Source organism: Triturus cristatus, chromosome 1_1, assembly GCF_964204655.1.
Source record: "Triturus cristatus chromosome 1_1, aTriCri1.1, whole genome shotgun sequence".
NCBI lineage: Eukaryota > Metazoa > Chordata > Amphibia > Caudata > Salamandridae > Triturus > Triturus cristatus.
In genome coordinates, this window is record NC_140579.1 from 1290194391 (window position 1) to 1290209278 (window position 14888).

The 14888-nt window shown below is 46.5% G+C and overlaps 1 protein-coding gene across 3 annotated transcripts in view; it reads right to left on the reverse strand.

Annotated features, from left to right (window-relative positions):
- Positions 1 to 14888, reverse strand: part of LOC146871975 (uncharacterized) — a 326120-nt gene that overhangs the window by 40381 nt on the left and 270851 nt on the right. The window lies entirely within an intron of this gene.

The following is a 14888-nucleotide window of genomic DNA, read 5'->3' on the forward strand; positions in this document are numbered from 1 at the left end:
ACAAAAGTCCCCATAAGCTAATGTCTAAACTATACGGCATAGCGATGTCGCAGAGATCGCAGAAATATACTAAGGCCAGATTAGCCTGGCAGAGGGACCTTGACACTGCAATAGACGATGCCATGTGGGCGTATTGCTGTTCTGGTATACGTCGCATATCTTTACACGGCAAGCACAGGCTGATTCATTTTAAATTTATAAACAGAGTCTATTACACGCCGGAGAGACTGCACCGGTACGGCCTGCGGGAGGGGGCGACTTGTGAGAGATGCAGCCACCCAGTGGCTGACTTTATCCACTTAGCGTGGGACTGCCCCGGTGTCCGCAACTTTTGGGAAGCTATCTACCAGCAGATAGGAAAAGTAGTAGAATTAGATCTTACTCCGGATCCTGCAGTGGCCCTGCTGGGACACTCGAGAGTGCTACCCAAGGCAGCACGTCGGCTAGTGGACATGGGTATGCTCATAGCAAAGCGTAGGGTAGCAATGTGTTGGATGCGGGGCCCCTTGCCTACAGTGGCGCAGTGGGCACGAGACGTGCTCTACTGCTGCACGCAGTCGGAGAGGTTCAGCGAGCTGCTCCCTCCACGCAGCAGACCAAATAATTTTTAGGGACTATATGCCGACTATCTCGGGAGGGGCGGTGGGGCTACGGAGACTACGGTGGGGACAGACGACGTGGAGACCCCGATCGCAGCCATCGCCGGAGTAGTTTGAGGGGTGCCCTACAGGAGCTCGTAGAGCCGTAGAGCAGTGTGGGGGGAGGGGGGGGGGGGGGGGGGAGTCCCTATACTAACAGGGGATTGATGGTAGTGGGGAGAGCACAAAGGCCACTTACTGACGCACTCTGGTCTGAGATGCGGAATAGGCATGTAAGCCTCTTCTGGGAGGAGGCGTAACGATTAGGCACTGAGTGCAAGGATAAATTTTAGGTGGGTTGCTTATAGGACACCTCAATGGTTAGGAGTAGGGGGGCGGGGGAGGGTAAAGGTTTCTCTGGGTGTTTTGTTTAAAGTAGAAAAATCTGTGCCCCCTCATGGAGAAAAGTTTACAAGAAATGACATACAGGATGGCAAACCTTGAAGATATACCGAACCGCAATGTGGGATAAGCTGTGATGTGAGGTGTACATTAGTAACATCGCAGCCGGCCTCAGGGTTGTAGGCGCGCAGCTATGTATGTCATCATGTGTTAGCTAAAAAAAAAAAAAAAAAAATTTAAAAAAATAATGGAGTAGATGCCCAAGTGCACTATCATTGAAAGGAGGAGTCGCCTTACCTTGTGAATAGGAAAGACTTTTTCGAAGAAAAACAACTTGCAAACATCCGGACCCAACACTAGATGGCAGGAGTATGCAAAGCATGTGCATCTACAGCACACATGTCTCAAACATACATATTTTCATAACTACACTGTGTGGTTCTTTTTCACTTAACCTACACTATATGATTAGTACTAGTAAAACAAGCTGCTTTACACTCCTCCTGGACTAAGCCTTCTCAAGGCATTCACAGCCATCTGGAGTGTCATTCACATTCTGCCTCTCCCTATGACAACAACCTACATGGAGCAAAGGGTAAGAACCACTTCTACCAATGGCTCTATTGCTCTGCGAGTAACAGCATTTCATTTTTCTTGATCATACAAGCAAATCTGTCTGAGAATGTGTGTGCCTCGATGTCTGGGCTGTTGGCCAGGCTTTTACTTTATAATATTTTACTTTTACAGTTTCCTTTCATTTCTGTCTGTTTGGTACTTTCAGTTAGAAGTCAGACCTATTGGCAATGCAAATTCTTTTCCTTTTGGATTAACTAGGAAGATTTGCAATGGTGTATAATTTGCAGGGTCAAGACCTAGATTCTTAATAAGTGATTTAATGAATTCAGAGTTAAATTCATTTGACATATTACCTAGTTATAAAGAAGGCATCAGTGATATTCTATGCTACATCTGTGTTAAGTTGGCTGTTCAGCAGTAAATGGGTGAGAAAGTAATTGTACGTGCTTCTATAGAGCTGGTCGTATGTGTCTGTTTGGAGGCATCTTTGACCTTGGGAAAGTATGTAGATCTTTTGTCTTTGCTAGAAAGCAATGTTTTGTGAAAAGACAGTTTCATCTTAAACGGTTGAGTTTTTGAATTTCAAAATGATGCTGAAAAGCTCCTTTGCGGCTAGGAGGGGCAGAAGCAGTAATGATCTTTTTTTATTTTCTAATGTAGTAGCACTGTCTGGCATCTAGTTATATGTTCTCTCTTCCTTTGCACTTAAGAGCTTTGCTTCATCAGAGTCTCCAATAGAGCACTTAAGTAAACGATATGGCTATGCACAGGGAGTCAGGTTTTAGCATGTTTTCAATAAGCTGAAGGCTGTTTATTACAATGACAGATGCCAGGCCGCTAAAAACCTAAAGGTACTGGGGTTGATCGGGTCAGTGTATGTAAGTACTAGATTCATATAACCCAAAGATAGCTAAAAACAATTTAGTATATGGATATGGGGTAAAGAAACAAGTTTTTGCAATGCAATAGGTCTCATTTACGAGAGTTTAAGACATTGTCATTTACAATGGCAATAGCTCAAACTCTCCTAAATGCGAGACCGATTTCACTTCAAAGAAGCGGCCGCCATTGTCCCGGCTGCTTGAAGGTGAAAGCCGCATGGCGCGCTGAATGCTGCAGGAAAGCATTTTGTGCTTGCAGTAGGAGAAACTCATTAAAGAAAATATTGCTTACAGACTAAATAAGACTTGCCTTGTATAACAGCCGAAGTAAAAGGGCCAGTCGCCATGGGTGGTTACAAATGCAGATAAGGCGGTACTAAGGAGGGACTAACAAGCCTAATAATGACTTGGAAGTCAGTGTTTATGAAGGACAACGATGGAAGCCAATGACAAATAAGGACAGAGAGTGGGCAGGGATTCTATTCTAAACTCCACGACTGCCTACCTCGTAGCAGCTCATGCGCTGCTTAGGCTTGACCTAAAAAGGTCACTTTAAGGCAGTGAGCAGAAAGGGAGTACAGTAGGAGAAATATGGCTGAAACTGAACTCGGACAAGACGGAGGTCCTCATCCTCGGCTCCACCCGCTCTGCCTGGGACGACTCCTGGTGGCCGGCCCCGCTGGGAGCTGCGTCAACACCCACCAACCACGCACGCAACCTGGGGGTCATCCTGGACTCATCTCTGTCAATGACCCAGCAAGTCAACGCCGTCTCCTCCTCCTACTTCAACACCCTCCGTATGCTTCGCAAGATCTACAGATGAATCCCCACCGGAACCAGAAGGATGGTCACCCAGGCCCTCGTCACCAGCAGGCTGGACTACGGCAACGCCCTCTACGCGGGAACCACGGCTAAACTCCATAAGAGACTTCAACGCATACAGAAGGCCTCCGCACGCCTCATCCTCGATATCCCCCGCCACAGCCACATCACTGCCCACCTGAGGAACCTGCACTGGCTCCCCGTCAACAAGAGGATCACCTTTAAGCTCCTCATCCACGCTCACAAAGCACTCCACGACGCCAAACCAGCATACCTCAACAAACGACTCACCTTCTACACCCCCAACCGCCAGCTTCGCTCCGCTGACCTCACCCTCGCCCCCGTCCCACGCATCCACTGAAGGACCACCGGCGGCAGATCCTTCTCTCACCTCGCCGCCGAGACATGCAACACCCTCCCCATCCACCTGCGACAGACCGAGGACCTGCTGACCTTCAGGAGGCTTCTCAAGACGTGGCTGTTCGAACAGTAGCAACCCCCCCCCCCCCCCAAGTGGCTTGAGACCCTCACTGGTGAGTAGCGCACTCTACAAATGTTTGATTGATTGACTTGTGGAGGAGCAGGAAAAAAAAGAGGTGGGATTAATTCTTCAGGGGAAGTGTGAGCTTTCACCAGGACAAGTTGTTGACTGAAAAAACTTTCCTAGCTCCTTCTGGATATGAAGGCATGTAGCTGAATCCCAGAGGCATGACATTTCAGATCCTTGAAGCGTAGTACGAGAAGGATCATCTTCTTGCAATACCCTTTGTACAATTTGTGCTCTCACGTTAGCCAATGTTGCTGCTGCAGGTGAGGGGCGACTCGCCAGGGAAACTAATAATGCTAGCTTAGTAAGGTAGGATTCTTTAGTTTACAGCTCTGTAGACTACGTAGCTGGCTTTGTAAGTGATGTCGGTGGGTAGAGAAGCCACTTTAGTTCTGTGTGAGGGATTGCTTCGAGGTTTGGTTGACCTTATCTTTGACATCATCCAATAAGACACTGATTCCGGTAAGCTGGGGCAGAGTCAGGGCATGGATAGTGGTTCTGAATGTCATTCTTTCGAGAAATGGATAAATGTCAGTAGAGCTAAGAATCACCCACATATTAAGCAATTCACAAAGAGAAGGCTGACGCACCAAATACCGCACGCAACACTTAAAGGGTAAACTCATTATTTAGAACATAGTGGTGCTCTGGTCGCGGGGACCAGCAATCTTAGTCTCCAAAACCAGGAGAGAAAACTACATCTAAATTTAACACAATTATGACTCAGCACCCACATCTAAACAAATTCATGATTAATGATAACCTGACTGATAACAACAGCAGTTTAGACAGTAAAGCGCACAAACTCTTTCTTAATAAAAAGATTATTTATAACATTTTCCCATTGAAACATTTAATTTTCTTCTTTGAATTTCAGCTGTAGCCAAAGCATTTTGTCCAAAAGGACTTCTTCAGGGCTCATTAATTGTTTGTCTTCAGTGTTCCTATGGCAAAGTCTCCACTCACAAGTCAAGAGTTAACTCTCTCAAGGATCAGAGTGACTGCATGCTGAGTGATCATTTTGTTAAATCGCCTACATAATGATGGATCCTAATACTCTCGTCAACTATATGGTGTCTAAAGGGCTCCATGCTAAAGATAACTGAAGCCTTGTAGACTGATGCAGGATATGAAGATTAGACTGGATCTTGATGAGCACATCTGAACAAACTGTGGTCCATTTTTCAGATACGATGTGCACCACTGCAAAACAGTGCAATCAATACCCAGGGTCTACTGAGGGTATTTAACAGGGTTTGTGGTCAACAGCAGTTAAACAGGATGAAGCGAAGAGGATTGGTATTATCTGAATATATAGTCCTTCACGAACACTTGAATGTGCAATTCCTTTCCAGCTGACTATGCTCAATAATAATGGTACTACAAAGAGTACCATGTGACAGTTTCACAAATATTCTGGGAGGACGCCCTCAATAATGTCAAAGCCACATTGGAAAGAAAAGTGGCTCTAGCCTCAACTTAACAGTGTAGTTAATGAAAACTATGAAAGGAGAGGAGGTAGAGAGAGCCTGCAAGTCATTAACTTACCATCTTCCAAGCAAAAAACTTTAAAGAACAGGAATGAAGGTCCATGAGAAAAGAGAGAATCAAATGCAAACCCCACACAGGAACCAAAAAAGGCATAAGAATTATTTTACTATGTAAATTATCAAAAAGCACAGCAATTACTAGTAACAAACAAAGAACACAGAACTAACGAAAAGACGCAAGCAGAAGTTGCCACAAAATAACCATAGAAACTGCAAATGTAAAGAATGTACGAAAAACAACTGATCACCCTCAACTAACAATCTACAACTGTGAGTTGAGGGTGAACATTGGTATTATTCCCTCAGACTGTTTGATGGGGGATGCAAATATTTTTTATCCATTAGAATAAACAGCCCTGTTAGATAGGCTACTAGCTACATGCAGAACGTTTATAGCCTCCTCAGTAACTTCATAAATAAGAAAATAAAAACATTTCAAGTTCCCAACCTGGGATGCAGTAACTGACCCTTCTTCTGTGACAGGAGATCTTACCTCAATCGAAGGGCAATTAGCTGAAATGCATTAGATTGAGTTACCATGGCCTATTGGCACAATCCAATGGAATCAGTAAATTGTGAGCCTTGTAAAGGTGAATTCCGTGAACCCTTCGGAATTAGAAGATAGCAGAAAGGTATGATGCAGTTTGAATGATTGTGGGCCCTGTATCATCAATCTGCTTGATCGCTGTTGACCCATTAACTTTAACTCAATCTAAGAATGGGAACTGTTTGCACTGTTCACCCACATCACCTGTTTCACAGTCTACAAAGCAGTAAATTAAAATATTCCACCTAACCAAGCTAGCATAACTGCTTGGGTACTTCCACGGAAACCTACGTGCTTCTTCCAAAGAGGCTTTCCTATGAAATCAGAGAACAAAATTGGTTGCACTTCTTGTGGTAACAAACGTATCTATGGATCAAGTGCACTAATGGCAAAAACTGCTGCCCACTACCGCCTACTGAAGTTCACATTTGTGATTAATGAAGGATATCCTGCAATTTTCTCCTTCACTGCCATATGAACTACTGGCAACCCAACTTTTGTAAGTATAGCCCAGTCTCAAATCTGTGTAACGCCCCTGTCCACAACTGGATGGACTCTACACCATGCCCGGCACATTTATTTAAAACCACTGCAGACTCGTTCTTTACTAAAATCTGCACTTGAAAATTAGAAATTTGGTGAAGAAAAGATTTCAAAGCTAGTTTGATAGCCCTCAGCTCGGGAGCACTGATGTGATTCCTGGAATCCATCTTAGGCCAGTGTCCGATTATTGGCATATCTTTCAGAAAAGCTTCCTGACTCTGGAGAGATGCATCTGTGACTATTGGCATCTCATGATGCAAAAGTCTGAAGGGAAAATCTAGTGCTGTGTTTAAGTGACTTGAGCACCAATGCCAAGACTGTAGCAAGTGAGAGGAAATCACAAAGACATTACTTAGTTTACCAAAATGTTGGATTCCATTTTCTCCTCCGACACTGCTCCAGTGGCTGTGACCACAGCCATGTCATTGGAAGCAGAATTAGACTTAGGCCATCAGGCACTGAAAACACCTGGTTGTCTGCCTGACAAACACCCACAAAATGAACTCAGATGGCATAAAACTAAACAAACTTACTTGAACGAGAAAATGTATGGAGCAAACCTAGTCCCGGGTTGCTTGAGTTCCAGTTCAAGGAGGACCTAGCATGGCAGTTCAGGCTAGACTATTGCCATTGCAGCAGGGCCAAGACTGATTTGCATATAGCTAGGTCCAAACTGAGGTGGCATGGTGTGCAGAATAAAGATGGACTGGGATGCGGCCCCAAGTAATTACCAGTGGCTGAGATTAATTTAAGCATTCAACCACTCACATTGTTTTTGATGCCCTTGAGTTAAATGGCATCCAGAATATCTCGTCCGTCCCCCCCACATAAATTGGACGCATTGGCATAGAAAAGATGTAACCTCTTTACACTGACAGAAAAACAGTTTGTGTGAAAACATGACTGCACTGAAGATGCCATAAGTGCCACCCTCAGGAGGTACCCCCTCAACCACCAGTCTTCTACATAGAGACACAAAAATGGTGCTAGCAATGCACTTAAGCCACTACCACATCCACTGCCTTGTTAATACTGAAATTCAGAAAATCAGCCAGTCCTGCAAAATCAACATTTTGAGCCTCGTCTTTTAAATATACTTGTTGCATCTCCAAACATGTACAATTTGATAAAGATCTACATTTTTTTTTTAGCATAATACAACAGCAGGAACAACATGCCTGGCCTCTTTGTGAATAAGAGACTATCTACAACAATCTTTTATTTAGAAGCAAGAATACTGCTTCTATCAGGAGATCTGTGTGTGTAAGGAATGGAAGACTGAGTGGGGACATGAAGTTGTTCTTTACGAAAAAGTACAAAATACTGGTACAAAGATATTTCTAAAGCTTTTGGAAGAAAGATACCACTCCTCTTCCAACAAGAGTGCCAGGAGTAGAAATACTTAAGCACTTACTGCTGCAGGAGTCGAGGAATTCAAGGGAGATCCTATTGTTTGTACTGTTAACTGCCACCTCTGCCTCTAAAGGGATGAAAAGGCTACTGCTGCTGATGTTGGGGAAGCAAGGTAGGCTGATCCGGAAACTGGTGACTTTAACTCTTAAAACACGGGTGCTGTTGATGGAATCTGCACAAGACATTCACAACGCTCCTTAAACTTTTCCAGAGATGAATCAACCTAACAGCCGAGTCAGAAATACGTTCCGGGAAGCACCACCTATTTGCCCCATAGGGCAAGCAATGAGCGGAAGATAAGCTTACCAGCCAATGTAGGTAATCATCCGTAATCTGACCTGCGACCCTCAAAAAGTAGGTCAGAGGAATTCCTGTTGAATGCCACAGCCGAGGTGCTGCATACACCCGATTCCCGAGTCGTGGTGGGGTTAGACCTGAACCTGGTGATGGATGCGGGGTTGGATCGCTCTTGGCCTCAATCGGGCGTGCAGGAGCTATTTCAGGGAATGCGAAGGCGTGGCTTGATGACTGTGGACTTCGAGATGCATGGCGCTGCCTACACCCGGGTGACAGGGATTACTTCTTCTATTCTGCAGCCCATAAGACTTACGCTCACCTGGACCACTTCTAGTCTCCCAGGCAGCGTGGGCCTGTACTCAGCCCTCAACTATATCACCCTTACGCTGCACCTCCTCCCTGCACAGCGGTCCCAGCCACATTGGCGGCTGGGGGACTCACTCCTGCGGTCCCCTCAAGTGGTTGAGGATCTCCGTAGTACAGACTGACTGACTATATAGTGCTTAACGATGATGGTACCAAGCCCTTGGCTTCCGTTTGGGAGGCGCTTAAGTTAGTTGCGCAGGGGGGGGGGGGGTTGGTCTCATCGCTAAAGCGGCCCACGAAAATAAAACTAGGCGGGACAAGCATCAAACTCTCGAGGACCGGGTCAAGAAACTAGAGGACATCCACAAACGCACCGGTGCTCCTCGAATTTGGCACCAGCTAGAGAAAGAGCGGCTCCAGCTGAAACGCCTGGACCTTGACGGAGCTGAATATGCAGTGCTCCGATTGAAACATAATTACTATGTAGGCTCCAACAGGGGCTGCTGTATGCTGGCGCATTGCCTCCGTAGTCAGCAGCAGGCCCAAACAGTGAAAGCAGTCCGGGGGGCCCAAGGAACGGTGGTAACAGAGGACTCTTGATAGTGTGGCGACCTTTCGCGTATTCTATGCGAACCTCTATTCTGCCGAGTCCCCCACTCTTGCTGACCCTCTCGACTATCTACCCTAGGCAGCGGTTACCCCTCTTTCAGCTTCTGAGGTAGATGGATTGGAAGCTCCCATTCGAATAGATGAGGTGGTCTCCGCTGTTGCCTGACTGAAGCTCATGAAAGCTCCTGGCCCGGACGGGTTTTGGGCCCTCTACTATTTTTTTTTTTTTTTTTTTTTTTAGAGTTTTATATAGCGATGGCCAGACCCGAAGGTATCTGAGCGCTTTACAACACTGTATCAGAATGTCAAGTGACCATAATAGAACATATTGATTCGTGACGAGTTCTTGACGAATCCACAAAGGAATGAGACAAGGGTTGGGTGACGTATAGGTTCTCTTAGCAAAGTGAGTGTGTGCTGCCCAGAGCGAGATACAATGTAGAGCGTCAGCTATCCATTCGGGAGAGATCGGTTGAGAAAAAGGTCTTTGAGCTGGCTTTTGAATTTTGGAAAGGAGGGGTTAGTCCTGATATGGAATGGGATGGAGTTCCAAATTTTGGGCACATTTCCAGAGAAGGAGCGTGATAGGGCTTTTTGTTTGCGAGTTTTTGGAGGAATGAGAAGTAGAGTGTTAGTACTCCTGAGGTTCCTCGTCTGACCGGCTTTGTTAAGTTTAGAGGCCAGGTATGCAGGTTTACCGGTATGCAGGGCTTTGTGTGTGAGACAGGCTGTTCTGAAGCTGGCGCGCATTTCTGTTGGGATCCATTTTAGCTCTCTGAGAGCAGGAGAGATGTGATCATATTTTTTTATTCCAGTGACCATCCTAGCTGCTGCATTTAGAGTAGTTCTGAGGGGAGCTAGGTGGGATTTTTCTGTGCCTGTGTGGGTAGCGTTCCCGTAGTCTAATCTAGATAGTACCAGGGATTGAGTTGCTTGTTTGAGGTCATTGGGAGGGATGAATGGTTGTATTTTGTTGAGCAGTTTTAGGTTAATAAAAGTGCTCTCAGCAGTGTTCTTGATGTGTTTGACCATGTCTAAGTTTGGGTCCAGACTGATTCCCAGTGATTTTACTGAGTCTGCCGGGGGGAAACTGCAATTGAGAGCGTCAATGGTTTTTAACCATTCTGTGACTTGGGGGGTTTGGTCTTTGTTGGCTATGATGAGGATTTCCGTTTTGTCTTGGTTGAGTTTCAGGTGGTTGAGGGATAGCCAGTGTTGGATTTCTTTTAGGGTGATGTTTAGTCTCTGTATGTCGTCATTGGAGGAAGTTTCTAGGTAGCTCTGGGTGTCATCCGCATATAGGCAGAAGGGGATGTTAGCTTTTTTGAGTATCATGGAGAGAGGCTCCATGTAAATGTTGAATAGTGATGGGGAGAGAACTGCACCTTGCGGGACACCCCTGCTTACGGGGCGTAGGTCTGACGTGCAGTTTTTAATTTTTATTTTTTGGGTGCGGTTCTGCAGGGATGAGGAAAACCACTGTAGGACCACCTTGTCTGTTCCGACCCTTCCCGCAGTACATTGATGAGCAGTTTGTGGTCAACCGTGCCAAAGGCTGCCGATAGGTCCAGGAGAATGAGTAGACTGCATCGATCAGTGTCTAGTGATTTATGAACATCAATTACATTCAGGATCGCGGTCTCAGTGCTGCAACCTTTTCTGAAGCCTGCTTGATGCGGGTCTAGGAGGTTGTTGCTGTCGATGTGTTTGGTTAGTTGCAGGAGGATACATCTTTCCAAGATTTTTGCTAAAAATGGGAGATTGGAGACAGGCCTGAAGTTGTTAAGATAGTTTGGGTCAGAGTCCGGATTTCAGTAGTGGCGTTACTTCACCAATTTTGAGACAGTCTGGCATGTCTCCAGTTCTTAGGGAGCGATTTATAATCTTGGTCCAAAGCGGGGCAAGGGTGAGTTTGAGCTGCTTAACCAGTCGCGCGGGGATGGGGACCGAGAAGTGTGATGAGGGTTTGGCACTGGTAATCAATTTGATGATCTCTGCTTCAGAGATGGGAGTGAAAGATTTCCAGTTGATGGGAGGGTGCCTGGGTAGGTTGTGGGCTTCTTTGCTGGGTGGCGGGATTATGTTGGGCAATCTGCGGTTGACGTCCAAGGAGAGCTCAATCTTGGTGATCTTCTCATTAAAGAAATTGGCAAAGTTGTTACATAGTTCTTTGGTGGCCGTCACTGAGGAAGAGGGGGGCTTGGAAGTTTGTTGTCGGATGATATTAAAGAGTTCTTTGGGTCGATTTTTGGCATTGTTTAGTGCATTACAGAAGAATTAGGTTTTTTCGTTCTTGATGTGTTTTTTATATTCCCTGCGTTCGGATTTGAGTAGGTCGAGATGGAATATGGTCGGGTTGTTTCTCCAGAGACTTTCTACCGCTCGTAGTTTTCTTCTTTCCGAGTTTAGGTCATTGTTGAACCAAGATCTTGAAGACCTGGTCCCGGCTTTTTTTTGTTTCCATGGGGCAATCTGGTTGAGAATGGAGGTCATTGTTGCATTGTAGTGCGAGGTGAGTTCAGTTCTCAAAAGGGCGCATGCAGTGGTGGGAAGGAGTGAGCTTACCCTTTCTTCTAGGTCGGCAAGGGGAATCGGTCTTAAGATTTCTCACGCAATGTGGGGATTCCCGTGCACGGGGTAGGTGGTGGCATGTCTGATTGATGGTGGAATAGAATGAGATGGTGATCTGACCAGTCCGCAGGAAGGATATGTTCAATAGTGATTGTGTCTTCGGGAGCTATGATGGCATCTAGAATTGCCCCCTTGTTATGGGTTTGTTCGGTGCAGTGCTGGGTAAGATTATTGTTACGAAGAAGTTCGTTTAGGGATTGGATCAGCAGGTTGTTTTCATCGTTTCAATGTAGGTTAAGGTCGCCTAGTATTATGTTGTTGGAGTCTAGGAGAGCGCGGTGGGTTATCAGGTCTGAAAGGTGTTCTCTGAATGGCTGGGTGTTGCCAGGCGGATGGTAGAGGAGATGGCAGTTTTGTGTTTTTTTGTCGCTCATCTTAAATCATGGCGGTTAGATATTCAAATGAGTTATATTTGAAGGAGTCGGATTCCATTACAGAGATGTTGCTCTTATGGATGATCGCAATGCCCCCACCTCGGTGGTTCGTTCTATCTTAATTGATGCCTTGAGACCCTCACGGGTCTGTAGTGCGCTCTACAAATGTTGATTGATTGATTGATTGAGTGACTGAGAACCACGGGGGGGACAAGCATGTCCATGATTGGGGGGGGATGATTATTGGGAGGACTCATTCAACCACGTTTCTGTAATGAATGTGATATCTATGTCGTTGGTGAGGATGGTTTCTGCCAGTTCAGTGGCATGCTTGGTGGCCGATCTACAATTAATGAGCATGCATATGGTCGACCCCTTGTCATTGAGTTTCTTCGTTGGGGGGGGGATCATGGGGATATTAGAGGACAGCTGGAGGCCTCGGCGTTCTAGGTGGGGATCCTTCTCTTCCAAGTCCCGTGATCACCTGGATTTTGGAGCCGGAGTTGACCGCTGAGGATGCGTTATAGGAGTTGGCAAGGTCCAACGCCTTACTCATGGACATTGCTGCGGTTGTTCTTTTGGGTCTTCAAGGCTCATTCAGGAGGGGGGGGTTGTAGTCCAGCCGTGCCATTGAGCCTTGGGGGGTCTTGTGAGTTTAGTGTTGGTAACTGTGGATGGGAGGTGAGGGCGTTGGGAAGGCTCCAGAGGTGATGAGAGGTATGATATGATATTGTTGATGCCCTGTATTACAGTCTCTAGTTGGTTTTCTAGTTTAGTCAGTCTCCGAGTCATAATAAAAGAGTAGGGGGTGGTGGAGTTCAGGTTTCTGCTTTCCCAAGTGGGTCTGTCCAGTGATGGAGATAGCTTGCCGGAGAGAGAGTGTCCCACAGTGTGGGTGTTTGTTAAGTTGCCCTTGGGGGTGGTCGAGGTCATGTGGCATGGGGAGGCATGTCGTAATTCACGCGTTTATTTTTTTTTAGAGTTGGTGAAAGGAGAATGTTAGGAGACAATGACTGAGGGTCAATTACGCTAGCTGCTTGCTGGGAATAGGATTGTGGAGATGTGGGGAGGTAGAGTTCTGCATGGGGTTGGACAGTCTCGGCTGTGACGTACTCTTGATTGGTTCTGGCTGAGAGGTATGTATTGTGCAAGTCCGGGGAGGAGTGAAAGGGGGAGAAGGTGGCGTCGGGGGGGGGGGAGGGGTGTAAGTTGGGGTTGATGTGGTGTGTCATGGGGTTGCTTTGTGAATTCTCCAGGGGGGGTCGGTCTGTTGGTGGCTAGGGGGTTGTTAGAGTGGGCATGTCGGAGATGGGTGAGGGCTTTGTGTAGCGCGGGGAAGAGGGCATCGAATGAGTCAAGACTGTCATTGTTGGCTTGGATCAATACTGTAACGTTGCTGTAAATGGTCGCCGAGGTGTTGCCGCAGTGCTTCGGGCGGTTGGAGAGTGAGATCATCAGTTTGCAGCTGAGAGGGTTGCTGGTTGTTTTGGATATGTGGAGGTGAGATCTCAAAATGGTATTCCATTCCTCGGGGTTTAGGGTGTGGAATATGAGATCCATTTTCTACTGGCCTTTGGAGGAGCAGTGATAAATATCCACGAATAATGTTTCCGGGTGTTGTCTGATCATCCTTTGTTTGAAGTTTCTTTTCGCTCTGAGGGAGAGGTTAGGGGGGAAGATGATGGAGAAAGAGTTTGGGCCCTGGGGTTTCATGTAGTCCGGTGTAAGGGCGTGGAGGGAAGATGAGGTGATCGGAATCTGTAGGAAGGTGGAATCTGACCAATGGTTGCCCCCAACTTTTTGCCTGGTATTTGAGTGGTTTTTGACTAGTCTGGCTGGGATCCTGCTATCCAGGACCCCAGCCTATCTGCTTTCTCCTTAAAACTGATGTGAGTACCCTAGGTACAAACCAATTGGATGCTGAGGATGCCCTGACAGTCCCTTGTAGATGGTACCCTAGGTACCCAGGGCATGGGTCCCTCAGTAGGCCTACCAGGGCTGCAGCACTTATTGTGCCACCCTGGGACAGCCATACAAACTGACACCACCAGACCACTACTGTAGTCTGGGTAAGGTGGTGCTAGCACCCCTTACAGGGATATAGGTACCCTATATCCCACCCCATTACAACACATATACTCTCATAGGTCAACCCTATAGCAGGCCTTGCTAATCCTACAAGGCAGGGTGCTGAGGTATGTGTGAGGGGGGACCCCTACCTGAGTAGGGCCTCTCTACTGTGGAAATATGGATTTTTCTGGTCAGTTATGTCCCCTATCTTGGACCCCAACGGTTTCATGTATAAATCACAAGTACATGTATGTTCCCTCCAGTTCCAGTTATGAAGACGCAAACACATGTGCGTCCACCGTCAACATGCCCTCTGTCAGATCCGCCATGAATAGGCCGGATATTCCATTCCTAAGTACAAAAGGCCACCGCCTTTATATGGTTCACTTATGCCATTTTACAGTCCAAGCAAGTAGGCCCTGATTCTGTCATCAAAACTCTTCTTGCCTTCTGCCTCTGAAAGCTCCAGTCTGAGCCTGCATCTGTGACCATGAACTTTGTCTCATTCTCTGAGCGGCTCATGAAGCCTGACATCAGCCTATTCTCTGCCAAGAACTGTATTTCACCTTCGAGTTATCGGCTTCCCCCTCAGCCGATGCATTCCTGCCTAGTAGTTTAAGTAAACATTCTTCTAGCTACCAAGCAAAGGGCCCGGCTTCTCTGTCTTAATACAAGTAATTCATAGCCCTGTTACTATGGAAGATTCCTGCCCTCGCATTTAGTGTAGACACTTAGACGCTTG